General features: G+C 40.8%; 1 protein-coding gene across 9 annotated transcripts in view; it reads left to right on the top strand.

Annotated features, from left to right (window-relative positions):
- The window catches only part of NCOA1 (nuclear receptor coactivator 1), a 219,629-nt gene that overhangs the window by 76,581 nt on the left and 129,375 nt on the right, over positions 1–13,673 (top strand). For 2 of the 9 annotated variants that reach the window (XM_070799034.1, XM_070799033.1), the window contains exon 3: positions 13,518–13,572. The exons of the other annotated variants lie outside the window; for them this stretch is intronic. The gene's annotated coding sequence lies outside the window, so the exon portion shown is untranslated. The remainder of the gene's footprint in view (positions 1–13,517; positions 13,573–13,673) is intronic. 9 annotated transcript variants of the gene reach the window in all.

The raw sequence follows: 13,673 nt of genomic DNA, 5'->3' as shown, positions 1-13,673 counted from the left end.
CTGTTTAATTATTTTCCTGATTTCAGGTTCTCTTTACAACTACATCAGAGATTGAATTAATACACTAATAAATCACTAAATACTGCTCTGAGGGGTTTAGAAATAAGTTGGGTAAGTTTAATATCATCTTAAATACTACCTGGATTTTTCTAGTGAATTCCTGATTTGGGCCTGTTATGCGCCTGGCATCAAGCTGGACACATTGAGTGGGGAGAGTGTTCTCACTTTGATTTTCCTCTTTGCTTATGGAACTTCTCAGTTTTCTTTTGGATCGGGAACCCCTTGAAAGGTTTGCATAAAGCTGTTGTCACTTTTCACAAACATGCACAGATATCAGAGTGTGTGAGGACCTTCTGACATCCCCCAGAGTTCACAGGCCTTGGGTCAAGCGTCTGCTCTATAGATTTTAAGACACTTTTACATGCTTTATTGCTCTTTCATTAATAAATATCACAACAGCCCTGAGAATTAGTGGCTTGTATTCATATTTAATAATGAAGAAACCGGTGCTCAAAGTGGTGTGTGACTTATCCAGTCGTGTAGCTATGAAATGCAAGTCTAGAACTGAAGGCTTTCTAAATTGTGACAGTTTCTCAGGGGGGGATCAGTGTTTTCTAAGGTTCTTGGTACTTACTGTCAAATTGCTTCCTAATAAGGGAGAGTTATCTTTTCCTCACTGTCAGGAAATGAGCATGCCTTTTCACCACATTATCACATTGAGTTTTTCCCCACACCATTGTTTCTTAAACTGATATGTACATGGGATATATATTTATTTTCAGATTCTTTTCCATTATATGTTATTACATGACATTAAATACTGTTCCTATATCAGTCCTATATAGTAGGTTCTTGGTTTTTATTTTATATATAGTAATGTGTATCTGTTAATCCCAGACTCCTAATTTATCCACCTCCCCCACCATGCTATACCCTCTGGTAATCATAAATTTGTTTTCTGTGTCTGCAAATCTGTCTCTCTTTTTCAATAATAAGCTTGTTTATTATTCTGTTTTTAAATACGCTCGTATAATTTTTTTTACATTGATATGCTATTTGTCTTTCTCCAACTTCACTTAGTATGATAATCTCTAGGTTCATCCATGTTGCTGCAAATGGCATTATTTTATTCTTTTTATGGCTGAGTAGTATTCCATTGTATCTGTGTGTTGCATCTTCTTTATCCATTCCTCTGTTGATGGACATTTCTGTTGCTTTCATGTCTTGGCTGTTGTAAAAGGTGCTGCAGTGAACATTGGGATGCATGTATCTTTTTGAATTAGAGTTTTGTCCATAAGTGGAATTGCAGGATCATATGGTAATATGGAACCTTTACCATATGGAACCATTTTGCCTTTTTGCATTTCTTGTTTTGGGGATGGTCTCGATCCCTGCCTCCTGTACAATGTCACAAACCTCCATCCATAGTTCTTCAGGCACTCTATCAGATCTAATCCCTTGAATCTATTTATCACTTCCACTGTATAATCCTAAGGGATTTGATTTAGGTCATACCTGGATGGTCTAGTGGTTTTCCCTACTCTCTTCAATTTAAGTCTGAATTTGGCAATAAGTTCATGATCTGAGCCACAGTCAGCTCACGATCTTGTTTTTGCTAACTGTATAGAGCTTCTCCATCTTTGGCTGCAAAGAATATAATCAATCTGATTTTGGTATTGACCATCTGGTGATGTCCACGTGTAGAGTCTTCTCTTGTGTTGTTGGAAGAAGGTGTTTACTATGACCATTGTGTTCTCTTGGCAACTCTGTTAGCCTTGGCCCTGCTTACTCCAAGGCCAAATTTGCCTGTTACTCCAGGTATCGCTTGACTTCCTACTTTTGCATTCCAGTCCCCTATAATGAAAAGGGCATCTGTTTTGCGTGTTAGTTCTAGAAGGTCTTGTAGGTTTTCATAGAACTGTTCAACTTCAGCTTCTTCAGCATTACTGCTCAGGGCATAGACTTGGATTACTGTGATATTGAATGGTTTGCCTTGGAAATGAACAGAGATCATTCTGTCATTTTTGAGATTGCATCCAAGTACTGCATTTCAGACTGTTTTGTTGACTCTGAGGGCCACTCCATTTCTTCTAAGGGATTCTTGCCCACAGTAGTAGATACAATGGTCATCTGAGTTAAATTCACCCATTCCAGTCCATTTTAGTTCACTGATTCCTAGAATGTCAACGTTCACTCTTGCCATCTCCTGTTTGACCACTTCCGTTTTGCCTTGATGCATGAACCTAACATTCCAGGTTCCTGTGCAATATTGCTCTTTACAACATTGGACTGGAAAAGGTCAGTTTTCATTCCAGTCCCAAAGAAAGGCAATCTAAAGAATGTTCAAACTACCACACAATTGCACTCATCTCACATGCTATCAAAGTAATGCTCAAACTTCTCCAAGCCAGCCTTCAACAGTACGTGAACTGTGAACTTCCAGATGTTCAAGCTGGACTTAGAAAAGGCAGAGGAACCAGAGATCAAATTGCCAATATCTGTTGGATCATTGAAAAAGCAAGAGAGTTCCAGAAAAACATCTGCTGCTGCTTTATTGACTATGCCAAAGCCTGTGTGGATCACAACAAACTGTGGAAGAATTCTTAAAGAGATAGGAATACCAGACCACCTGACCTGCTTCCTGAGAAATCTGTATGCAGGTCAAGAAGCAAGAGTTAGAACTGGACATGGAACAACAGACAAGTTCCATATTGGGAAAGTAGTATGTCAAAGTTGTATATTGTCACCCTGCTTATTTAACTTATATGCAGAGTACATCATGAGAAATGCTGGACTGGATGAAGCACAAGCTGGAATCAAGATTGCAAGGAGAAATATCAATAACCTGAGATATGCAGATGACACCACACTTCTGACAGAAAGCGAAGAAGAACTAAAGAGCCTCTTGATGAAAGTGAAAGAGAAGAGTGAAAAAGTTGACTTACAACTCAACATTCAGAAAACTAAGATCATCACATCTGGCCCCATCACTTCATGGGAAATAGATGGAGAAACGATGGAAACAGTGACAGACTTCATTTTTGGGGGGGCTCCAAAATCGCTGCAGATGGTGACTGCAGCCGTGAAATTAAAAGATGGTTGCTCCTTGGAAGGAAAGTTATGACCAACCTAGATAGCATATTAAAAAGCAGACACATTACTTTGCCAACAAAGGTCCGTCTAGTTAAGGCTATGGTTTTTCCAGTAGTCATGTATGGATGTGAGAGTTGGACTATAAAGAAAGCTGAGCACTGAAGAATTGATGCTTTTGAACTGTGGTGTTAGAGAAGACTCTTGAGAGTTCCTTGAACAGCAAGGACATCCAACCAGTCCATCCTAAAGGAAATCAGTCCTTTACATTCATTGCAAGGACTGATGCTGAAGCTGAAACTCCCAATACTTTGGCTACCTGGTGCGAAGAACCGACTCATTTGAAAAGACCCTGATGCTGGGAAAGATTGAAGTCAGGAGGAGAAGGGGATAATAGAGGATGAGATGGTTGGATGGCATCACCAACTGAATGGACATGAGTGTGAGTAAACTCTGTGAGTTGGTGACGGATAGGGAGGCCTGGCGTGCTGCAGTCCATGACGTCACAGAGAGTCAGACACAACTGTGTGAACTAAACTGATGGTAATTCTATTTTTAGTTCTTTAGTAGTAGTAGTGAAAGTCACTCAGTCGTGTCCGACTCTTGGGACACCAGGGGCTGTAGCCAACTAGGCTTCTCTGTCCATGGGATTCTCCAGGCAAGAATACTGGAGTGGGTTGCCATTTCCTTCTGTAGGGGATCTTCCCGACCCAGGAATCGAACCCAGGTCGCTGCATTGCAGGCAGATTCTTTACCGACTGAGCTATGAGGGAAGCCCTTGTAGTTCTTTAATGAACCTCTATACTCTTCTCCATAGTTGCTACACCAGTTTACATTTCCAGTAACAGTGTAGGAAGGTTCCCTTGTCTCCACACCCTCTCCAGCATTTGTTATTTGTAGACGTTCTGATGATGGCTATTCTGACTGGTGTGGGGTGATACCTCACTGTAGTTTTAATTTGCGCTTCTCTAATAATTAGCAGTATTGAGCATCTTTTCTTGTGCCTGTTGATCATCTGCATAAATATTTTTTGTTTAATCTTTCAGAATTTTATAATGATGCTATATAGAAATCTAACTTTTTTCTTCTAAATTAGGTAATTCATTTGGGTAGCTTTTATTGAATGTTTCTTTGGTTACCGACTGTTTGAAGTCTGCCTTTATCATATAAAAAACTCCCATATATTATATATGTGTTTGTCTGTATAATGTTCCTTTAATCTCATTCTGTATTGCTATGTGTTTATCATACTCTTTTAATGTTATATTATTGAAAGTAGCTTTTGAGTTTTCTCCTATTAGACTTTCAAAAATGTTTGTCTTGATTTGGGGGGAAACTAGTATCTCTTTATTATCTATACTTATGCACCTTAGTGGAATCTTCTCTGTCTCTGTATTCTTGGGGACTTTCCTTATGTTCTCTGGCTCCCAAGAGTCTTTCCCTGGCTTTCTCACTAGAACGTGGAGTTTTCTTTCTCTCAGTAGTGGTGCCTGTCCCCGTCCCCACTGCCCCCCGCCCGCCACGCTTCAGTGTTGCACAGTTACACCCCACCGAGCCCTCCTCGATAAAAGGAATAAGGGGGAAAAAAGGAGAAGTGAGGCTGCCTTCCCCAACCCCAATACTCTTCATGCCACCCTGGCTCCTTTTTCTAGTTTCTTAGGAGATTGGAGCCAGTTTTCTCTTAGGCTTTTAAGTTTCCCTCCTCCCTTGTACAGCTTTATGACTTGGACTGGCTTCAGAGCGGGTCAGCAGAGAAAAAAAAGAAAAGGAGCTGGGAATTCCCCATCCCAAACATTTACACTTTCCAGCTTGCAGAAGCCCCTTTTATTCCAGTGAGAAAAGGAGTTTCTCTTATAGTTGTTGCTGTGTGCACCTGCTGTGTAATGCTGGGACTCGACCCACCCTCATGTCAAAGTGGTAAACAAGAAAGGATTTTTAAAATAGCGTGGACTCACCGCCAGATTGATTGTTCTTCACATTTTGACTTCCCTCCCCAGTTTGCCTGCCATTGTTTATTCTTCAGAGTTCTCAGGTAACTGCTTTTAGGATTCTCTCCAGAGTTTTTTTTTTTTTTTTTTCTTTTTACTAATTGTAATCAGCGGGAGAGATATAATGGGCTTTTACTCCATCTTGGCCTTCACTGAAAGTCAAGATATTTCATTTTGAAAATAATTTTTGTTTTTATTTTCTAAAAATTCTTTTTTTTTCCTTGGTTACCACATTTTATGACAGTTTTCTTATTTTATGGATATACTGTACTGAATCTCTCTGAAGATACCAGTTAAAGTTAAGAACATTTTATTTCTTTTCGTTGCCTTACTTTCTTTTTTATGGGTCTTTGTGCCTTTGCTTTTTCACCTTAGTGCCTCTTTTAGTTTTCATTAAGTAGCTGATGATTCTTGGCTTGTTGTTGTTTAGTTGCTCAGCCATGTCCGACTCTTTGCGACACCAAGGACTGCAGCACACCAGGTTTCCTTGTCCGTCACTATCTCCCAGGTTTTGCTCAAACTCATCTCTGTTGAGTTGATGATGCCATCCAACCATCTAATCCTCTGTCACCCCCTTCTCCAGCCATCAATCTTTCCCAGCATCAGGGTCTTTTCTAGTGAGTCTGCTCTTCACATCAGGTGGCCAAAGTATTGGAGCTTCAGCTTCAGCATTAGTCCTTCCAATGAATATTCAGGGTTGATTTCCTTTGTGATTGACTGGTTACGTGTCTCTGCAGTCCAGGGTACTCTCAAGAGTCTTCACCACCACCACAGTTTGAAAGCATCAGTTCTTGGCTATTCTTCTTTATAGTATTTTTAAATGAAGGTCTAAACCAGTGTTTGTCCAACTTTAGTACATGTAATGGTCACTTGGGGACTAAGTTTAAATGCAGATTCCTAGCCTTATTCTCAAAACATCTGATTCAATGTGTTTTGGTGGAGCATCTAAACAGTTTAGATAATTCTGATGCTGGTAACATCTTGGTAACTGGTATAATTCTGTAAAGCTCAGTTCTTCTCTCCAGAGAATTGTATTCTCCACTGAGTATTATCACTGACCACATAACTCTGCAAGTTGGTTTCCCACTTGCTGTGGTAAATGGGATGTAGAGTTCCTTTTTTCTTTTTTTTGCAGTTGCAAAGACAAGGCTAACAAACTTCTGCTGTAAGTGAAAGTGAAAGTTGCTCAGTTATGTCCAACTCTTTGCAACCACATGGCCTATACAGTCCATGGAATTCTCCAGGCCAGAATACTGGAGTGGGTAGCCTTTCCCTTCTCCCGCGGATCTTCCTAACCCAGGGATTGACCCAGGTCTCTCACATCGCAGGAGAATTCTTTACCAGCTGAGCCACAAGGGAAGCCAAGAATATTGGAGTGGGTAGCCTATCCCTTCTCCAGGGGATCTTTCTGACCCAGGAATTGAATGAACCAGGGTCTCCTGCAGATTCTTTGTAGGTGGATTCTTTACCAACTGAGCTATGAGGGAAGCCTCTGCTATAAGGAAGGGATTTATCTACAAGGAGAGTTCTGATTAGTTCTGCATTGTCGTCCCTCGATCACAGTCTATTGTGATTGTCCCTAACCTGCTATTATCTCCAACTCAAAGTTCATACTATAAGTCCTCTGACAAAGACTTTAGACCCACAGTAAATGCTGTGGTCAGCATTTACCATTTATCATCAGAGTTTTTATTGGTTATCTTTGGTGATTTTTCACTTAGTTGTTCTGTGGCTTGACATGAGGTGTTTGGGGAGAAGAAGAAGTGGATACTCAGTCTGCCATCTTGAACTGGAAATCCATTGTTACTTTTAAAGTGATGTTGATTTCTAGTATGCCAAGAAGTGTTTCTTTTGAATTCTTACATAAAACAAACATCATAAAATCTGTAGCAGGATCATAACTTAATTCCTACTAAGTCAGGTATATGAAGAAAATACAGCTTCTTTATTTTCCTAAAAGCCCTGTCTTCCTTTTGATGAACCCTGGGTACTGGGTAACTGGAGGAAGAGTACCAGTGTTATTCCAAGCTGGTAAACTAAGTCATATCTAGTAATTTAAACTGATCTCTTTGGATATTTTAGTCTCTGTTTGGATACTAGTCATTCAGGTATCATCTCTTTGCCCTCGCTTTCCCACAATGGAATCTTAATGGATGCTTGTGTGACCTTGTAGTCATGGAAGGATACCAGAACCATCAAGTCCATGTGCTGTTTTCTCTGTTTCTTACTGGTCTCTCCTTTAAAGTAACTGGTCAGGCTGTTTCCTGGAATTGTGACTACTGTGGTGCTACCAGCACTGTCCTAGAGTATTCTTCAGATGTCTGAAGCTGAAGTTTACAACTAATGTTACCACAAGATCTGTTCTCTTGGTTCCCAGGATCTATTGCCATTTGCTCAGGTGTCATGGATAACCTGAGGTCTGGTTTGGGATTCCCATCGACTCACTAGCCAGGTGGTCTCTTTTCCAGGCCTCTGCTGTGGAGCCGCTTTGCCCCTGTTACAGGGACCTCTTCTGGCAAACTTAAAATCACCATCTTAAGTTACCTTTCTGCACTAGTTTAGAGCACCTAGGAATTTCCCAGAGCCTTTCATGGCACACAGAAGAAAAAGGAGACCCCAGAGCAGGTGTCACACCCTTCCTCTATCGGATTGGGCTTCTGTGCATATGCTCTGGTGTGGCTGGCTCCAACTTGTTCTAGGTGTGTATGTGCCCGGTCCCTCAGTTGTGTTCGACTCTTTGGCCCCTCCCTTCTGGCCCCCTTGGACTATAGCCTTCAGTCTCATCTGACCGTGGAATTTCCCAGGCAAGAATACTGGAGAGGGTTGCCATTTCCTTCTCCAGGGGATCTTCCTGACCCAGGGCTCAAACTCACATCTCTTGTGTCTCCTGCATGTGCTGACAGGTTGTTTACCACTGGCGCTACCTGGGGAGCCGAGGGTGTGTATGAGGGGAGAATAATGGCTTGGTGGGGGTGGGCAGTGGGGGTACACAGGATGTTTCTGGAAGGCGGTGACTTTCCACTTACTCAACAAGAAGCAGAGCAGAAACCATTCTAACTCCCAGATTTCCTCAATCTTTCACACATTCCTTTCCTTTTGCAGCCTCGACCTGGATTGGGTAAAGGAAGTACTGGTCTAATCACTTGCTTCTCCTGTCTCAGTCTTAATGTCTTTATCCCACAGTCCTTTGGCCAGAATCAGGATTTTTTTTTTTGGCTATGCTGAATCTTCGTTTCTGTGAAGGCTTTCTCTAGTTGCCTTGAGTCGGGGGCTACTCTCTAGCTGCAGTACACGGACTTCTCATTGCAGTGGTTCTCTTGTTAGGGAGCACAGGCTCTAGGGCATGCAGGCTTCGGGAGTTGTGACACGTGGGCTCAGTAGTTTCAGCTCTGGGCCTCTAGAGCACAGGCTCAATAGTTACAGCCCATGGGCTTAGTTACTCTGCAGCACGTGGGGTCTTCCTGGGGTCGAACCCGTGTCTCCTCCATTGGCAGGTAGATTCTTCACTGAGCCACCAGGGAAGCCCCAGAATCGGGAATTTGAGGCTTTAATTTGTAGTCTCTCGGTTTTATCCTCCTTCTACCCTAGGTAGTAGGCATTATGTTCTAGCTATCATGAGCAAAAGGGATATCTGCTCTCCAAAGTGAAAGAAACTGCACTCTTGAGTCTTTCAAGCTTGGTCAGAAAACATTAGTGTAAAAAAAATGTCTTTCTTTGGGAAAACCAGAACTTCAAGACCTATCTTGCTGCAAAATCCTTTCTTTAACTCAAAAGGCAAATGTTAAATATTTATCTAAACTTCTCCAAGGAAGTGGTTGCTACTTGTAGAACAGTAGAAAAGTTAGTAGAAGGAAATGCAAATAGGAGAAAATATAACTGTTTTCCTGATCATTAAGGTATATCTACCCTTATTACTCTTCTTTTTCAAAGTTTCCTTGTTTTTCCTTTTACATTTACTCTTTTACCCTTTTATTGTGGTATAGATTCTTATATGATTATATTTCTAAAATATACTTTAGTTTTTATTTGATTTATATTAAGCCTGTAGTTTTTGGATCAGTTTGTATCTTAATAATAGTTTTCCCAAACAGGAAAATAATCTGTTTATATCTTTTCCTATCTTTAAAAAAAATTTATCAGTAAGGTTTTGTAAAATTTTGAAACATGACTTTAAAATATAGAGCTAATATTCTTTTTTACATGATTTTTTTTCTTTCTGTTTTTGTGTGTGTGTGTAAGAAAGCAAAATCCAGTTTGCAACTCGGTGCTTCTGCTTTGTGGCTCTTTCCTGTGTGTTCCCATGGTACTTGTTTATTTGTTTTTTCTAAAATTCCTCATATTTGTATTTACTTGGGTGGATCAGGTCAAGGGCAGGGACTCAGGTAGTGCTTATCTTTATTTGCCTTAGTGCCTAACAAATTCCTGCTCCTAAGAGGCTTGGGGGAATTAGCACTTCCTGTACTCCTTCCCGGATTTATTTTTCTCCATAGTACTTACTGTATTCTAACAGACTACATTATTTACTTGTTTTATTTATCATCTCTCTCCTCTCACTAAATTTTAAGTGCCACCATGGCAGGGATTTTTAACTGTTTTGCCTACTACTGTATTTCTAACACCTAGAAGAGTACCTGGAACAGAGGTGACCAGTGATTATTTGTGGAATGATTAACTAATGAATTGTTCATATTTAGATACTTGCCTGAATTATACCGTATGATCCATAAAATATGATAGGTATAAATGCTGATATGGAAAAAATTTATGTATCATAAAACTGTAGAGTTCAAAAGCTAGGAAAACCTTAATATCATCTAATCTGTCTCATTTTGGGAAATGACCCAAAGGTGAAATGACTTGATTTAAGCCCAGGCTCAGTTATTTCTAGAGATGGAACAAGAATTGAGAACTCTTGAGTAAAATTTAATAGTTAATACTGATATTTGGATATGTGGTAGGAAAGATGTGTGATTATGGGTAAGAAAAACGAATCAGAAATTAGGTATATGTAGGCAAATGACCTGATCTCCCAGGCATCAGATTCCTCCTCTGCAACCAAGAATAATTCTACCTTTCTTATAAATCATTCTGAGACATATATGAGACAAAGCATATTAACTTAAGAATGCACATTGCCTGGCACTTAGTGAAGGCTCAGTGAAGGTGGCTCCCATTATTACTATTTGGAATATTTTTCTTGATATCCCAGTAAATACCATTTAGGTTTTAATTTTTCATTAATAGCACATTAACAGAATTTGCAATTGTGTATTTAATGTCTCTCTTCTCTCTTAGATGTTAAGTTTCATAAAGGCATCTTTATTGTGATGTATCCAGTTGTCTTATACAATGCCTGAAACATGATAGACACTGCATATGTATGAATTAATTAACTTGAGAAGGTTGCTAAGAAGTTTGAAAAGAGAAACATTTGATGAAAACCTTTTGACTAATGAAAGTTAAGAAGAATAAGTTGGGCAGCTTTATATTAAAGCTATAGGTACCTTCTTAGTCTCAAATACTTGTAAGGAACCTTATGCTTTTAATTTGTTTTTCCCAAGTAAACTGCTCTGCTGGAAAGCAAATTCACTGACTTCCTGGCAAGGATATTAGTTGAGCTTATAAGATACTGTTCATTGTAAAGGACTAAATCAGCTTTGGAGGACCACTCTTGGATAAGATAAACTGATCCATTGAGGTACTCGATCTGTGGGGCTAAGCGATTAAGCACCTCAGTAGCAGTCTTGAGGCCGTTGTCCAGCCATCAGTCTATCTATCTCTTGTTACTTTACCTAGCTTCATTTAATGAAAATCAGGAAAACTGTTTTTCTCCTCAAATTGCTATCCCCTCCTACTTTTTTTGTACTGTTTTGAAGCAGTAACCATGGTTACTAGTAAGCTCCTTGGAGCTTAGAAAACATTAGTCAGTTTCACAGCTGGAGGTAGAGTGATCTAGATAAAAGCAGAAGAAAAAAGCTGACTGTGGTTTTTTTCCTTCTCTTGGAACTGAGTTCTTTCAATGGGGAGCACTTCACATAAAGTGAAATGTTCTTTATTCCCACCAGTATGACCATGTTTTCATTTAAATTAACAGTAGGCTAGCACCTGGCTCCTTTTTAGAGTCAGGAAAGGGAGATAATGCTACCACTCACCTGCCCTCCACCTGAATCTCCTCCCTCTCTACCCTCTTCTCTCTCTTCTCTATTTCTTTACACCTCCCCCGGGCCAGTAGTGAGTGAAGTAATACTGACATTTGAGGCCCAGATGGATAAGGTTATGAAGTTGCAGCTTTGGATTAACGGGGTGGGTAAGGGGAGGAGTGAAGGAGCACTAAAATCTTGGTATAATGGTGAAGTGAAAGTCGCTCGGTTGTGTCCGACTCTTTGCCACCTCATGGACTATACAGTCCATGGGATTCTCCGGGCCAGGATACTGGAGTGGGTAGCCTTTCCCTTCTCCACGGGATCTTCCCAACCCAGAGATCAAACCCAGGTTTCCTGCATTGCAGGCAGATTCTTTACCAGCTGACCCGCAAGGAAAGCTCAAGAATATTGAAGTGGGTAGCCTATCCCTTCTCCAGCGGTATAGTGTTCAGTTCAGTTCAGTCGCTCAGTCGTGTCCCACTCTTTGCAACCCCATGAATCGCAGCATGCCAGGCCTCCCTGTCCATCACCAACTCCCGGAGTTCACTCAAACTCATGTCCATCGAGTTGGTGATGCCATCCAGCCGTCTCATTCTCTGTCCTCCCCTTCTCCTCCTGCCCCCAATCCCTCCCAGCCTCAGGGTCTTTTCCAATGAGTCAACTCTTCGCATGAGGTGGCCAAAGTATTGGAGTTTCAGCTTCAGCATCAGTCCTTCCAATGAACACCCAGGACTGATCTCCTTTAGAACGGACTGGTTGGATCTCCTTGCAGTCCAAGGGACTCTCAAGAGTCTTCTCCAACACCACAGTTCAAAAGCATCAATTCTTCGGCACTGAGCTTTCTTCACAGTCCAACTCTTATATCCATACATGACCACTGGAAAAACCATAGCCTTGACTAGACGTACCTTTGTTGGCAAAGTAATGTCTCTGCTTTTCAATATATTATCTAGGTTGGTCATAACTTTCCTTCTAAGGAGGAAGCGTCTTTTAATTTCATGGCTACAGTCACCATCTGCAGTGATTTTGGAGCCCCCCAAAAATAAAGTCGGACACTGTTTCCACTGTTTCCCCATCTATTTCCCATGAAGTGATGGGACCGGGTGCCATGATCTTAGTTTTCTGAATGTTGAGCTTTAAGCCAACTTTTTACCAGGAGCATATTTGGCAGGACCAAGGACCACCTCTTGTGAGAGGGCCAGAATAAGTGATTTCTAGAAGTAAATTTTGAGGGATGGTGGTATTCAGAAGAGAAAGGAAATCTATATTTATTAAGCATCTAGTATGCACATCTGGAGCTTCCCAGGTGGTACAGTAGTAAAGAATCCACCTGCCAATGCAGGAGACCCAAGAGACACGGGTTCAGTCCCTGAATTGGGAAGATCCCCTGGAGTAGAAACTGAACTAAGGAAATGGCAACCAATTCCAGTATTCTTACCTGGCAATCTCATGGACAGAGGGGCCTGGCGGGCTATAGTCCATGGGATTGCAGAGTCGAACACAACTGAGTGTACATGTGCACACATGCACACACGTGTGCACACACACACACATACACACACGAAGTACCTGCATAGTACTTTCTACTGTATTATGCTGTCTCTTACTCTAGGCTGTGAAAGGACTCTGAAAAATTTAGAATAGCTGATTTATACCATCTTGTTTCTTGGTGTGATCTAGATCAGGAGTTGGCAGACTACAGTCTGTGAGCCAGATCCTGCCTACAGTCTGTTTTCAGTAAAGTTTTATTAGAACATAGCCACCATGCCCATTCATTTTTGTGTAGTCTATGATTGCTTCTATACGTTGAAGGCAGAATTGAGTACTTGCTATCCTGTACAGAGACTGGATAGCCTGTAAAACCTGATGTATTGCTGTCTGGCCTTTTACAGAAAAATCTGCTAACCCCTGATCTAGATGAGCTGGATCAGTTCTTCTTGGACCAGGTACAGGAAGGGTTATATTGGGAGAAAACACACTCATAGGCTGCACTCCTGTGGACATTAGAATAGCGGCATCTTGAAGGGACGATGCTGGGGATTTGGATAAAACTGGTGGGCTTTCTGGCCATTTTTAGTCATAAGCCCAAACCTAACTTGTGAGAGGAAACTTTAAATGTGATCTTTGTATTTTATTTTTGACATTTCTTTGCCATCTTCTGTTCCTACATACATAGCTGTAGTCTCAAATGAACTTAACTCCAATTCTGTTTCCTACACTTCCATAAATGTAAACTTAACTATTTTAATTGGAAATGAACTTGGAGATCATGTGCTCCGATATCCTTATTTTACAGACTCCAGAAACTGAGTTCCTAAGAAGTTATCTTATACCTGATGTCACAAAAGCAGGTTAGTTGCAAATCCTGGGAATAAAGCTCTGATTTTTTTTTACTAATTTCCTGCTGTCTTGCATAAAGGAATTTACATATGAAGTCTACCCTCACCCATTT

This window comes from Bos indicus, chromosome 11 (assembly GCF_029378745.1).
Source record: "Bos indicus isolate NIAB-ARS_2022 breed Sahiwal x Tharparkar chromosome 11, NIAB-ARS_B.indTharparkar_mat_pri_1.0, whole genome shotgun sequence".
Lineage (NCBI taxonomy): Eukaryota > Metazoa > Chordata > Mammalia > Artiodactyla > Bovidae > Bos > Bos indicus.
This window is presented reverse-complemented; position numbering and strand designations above follow the sequence as displayed.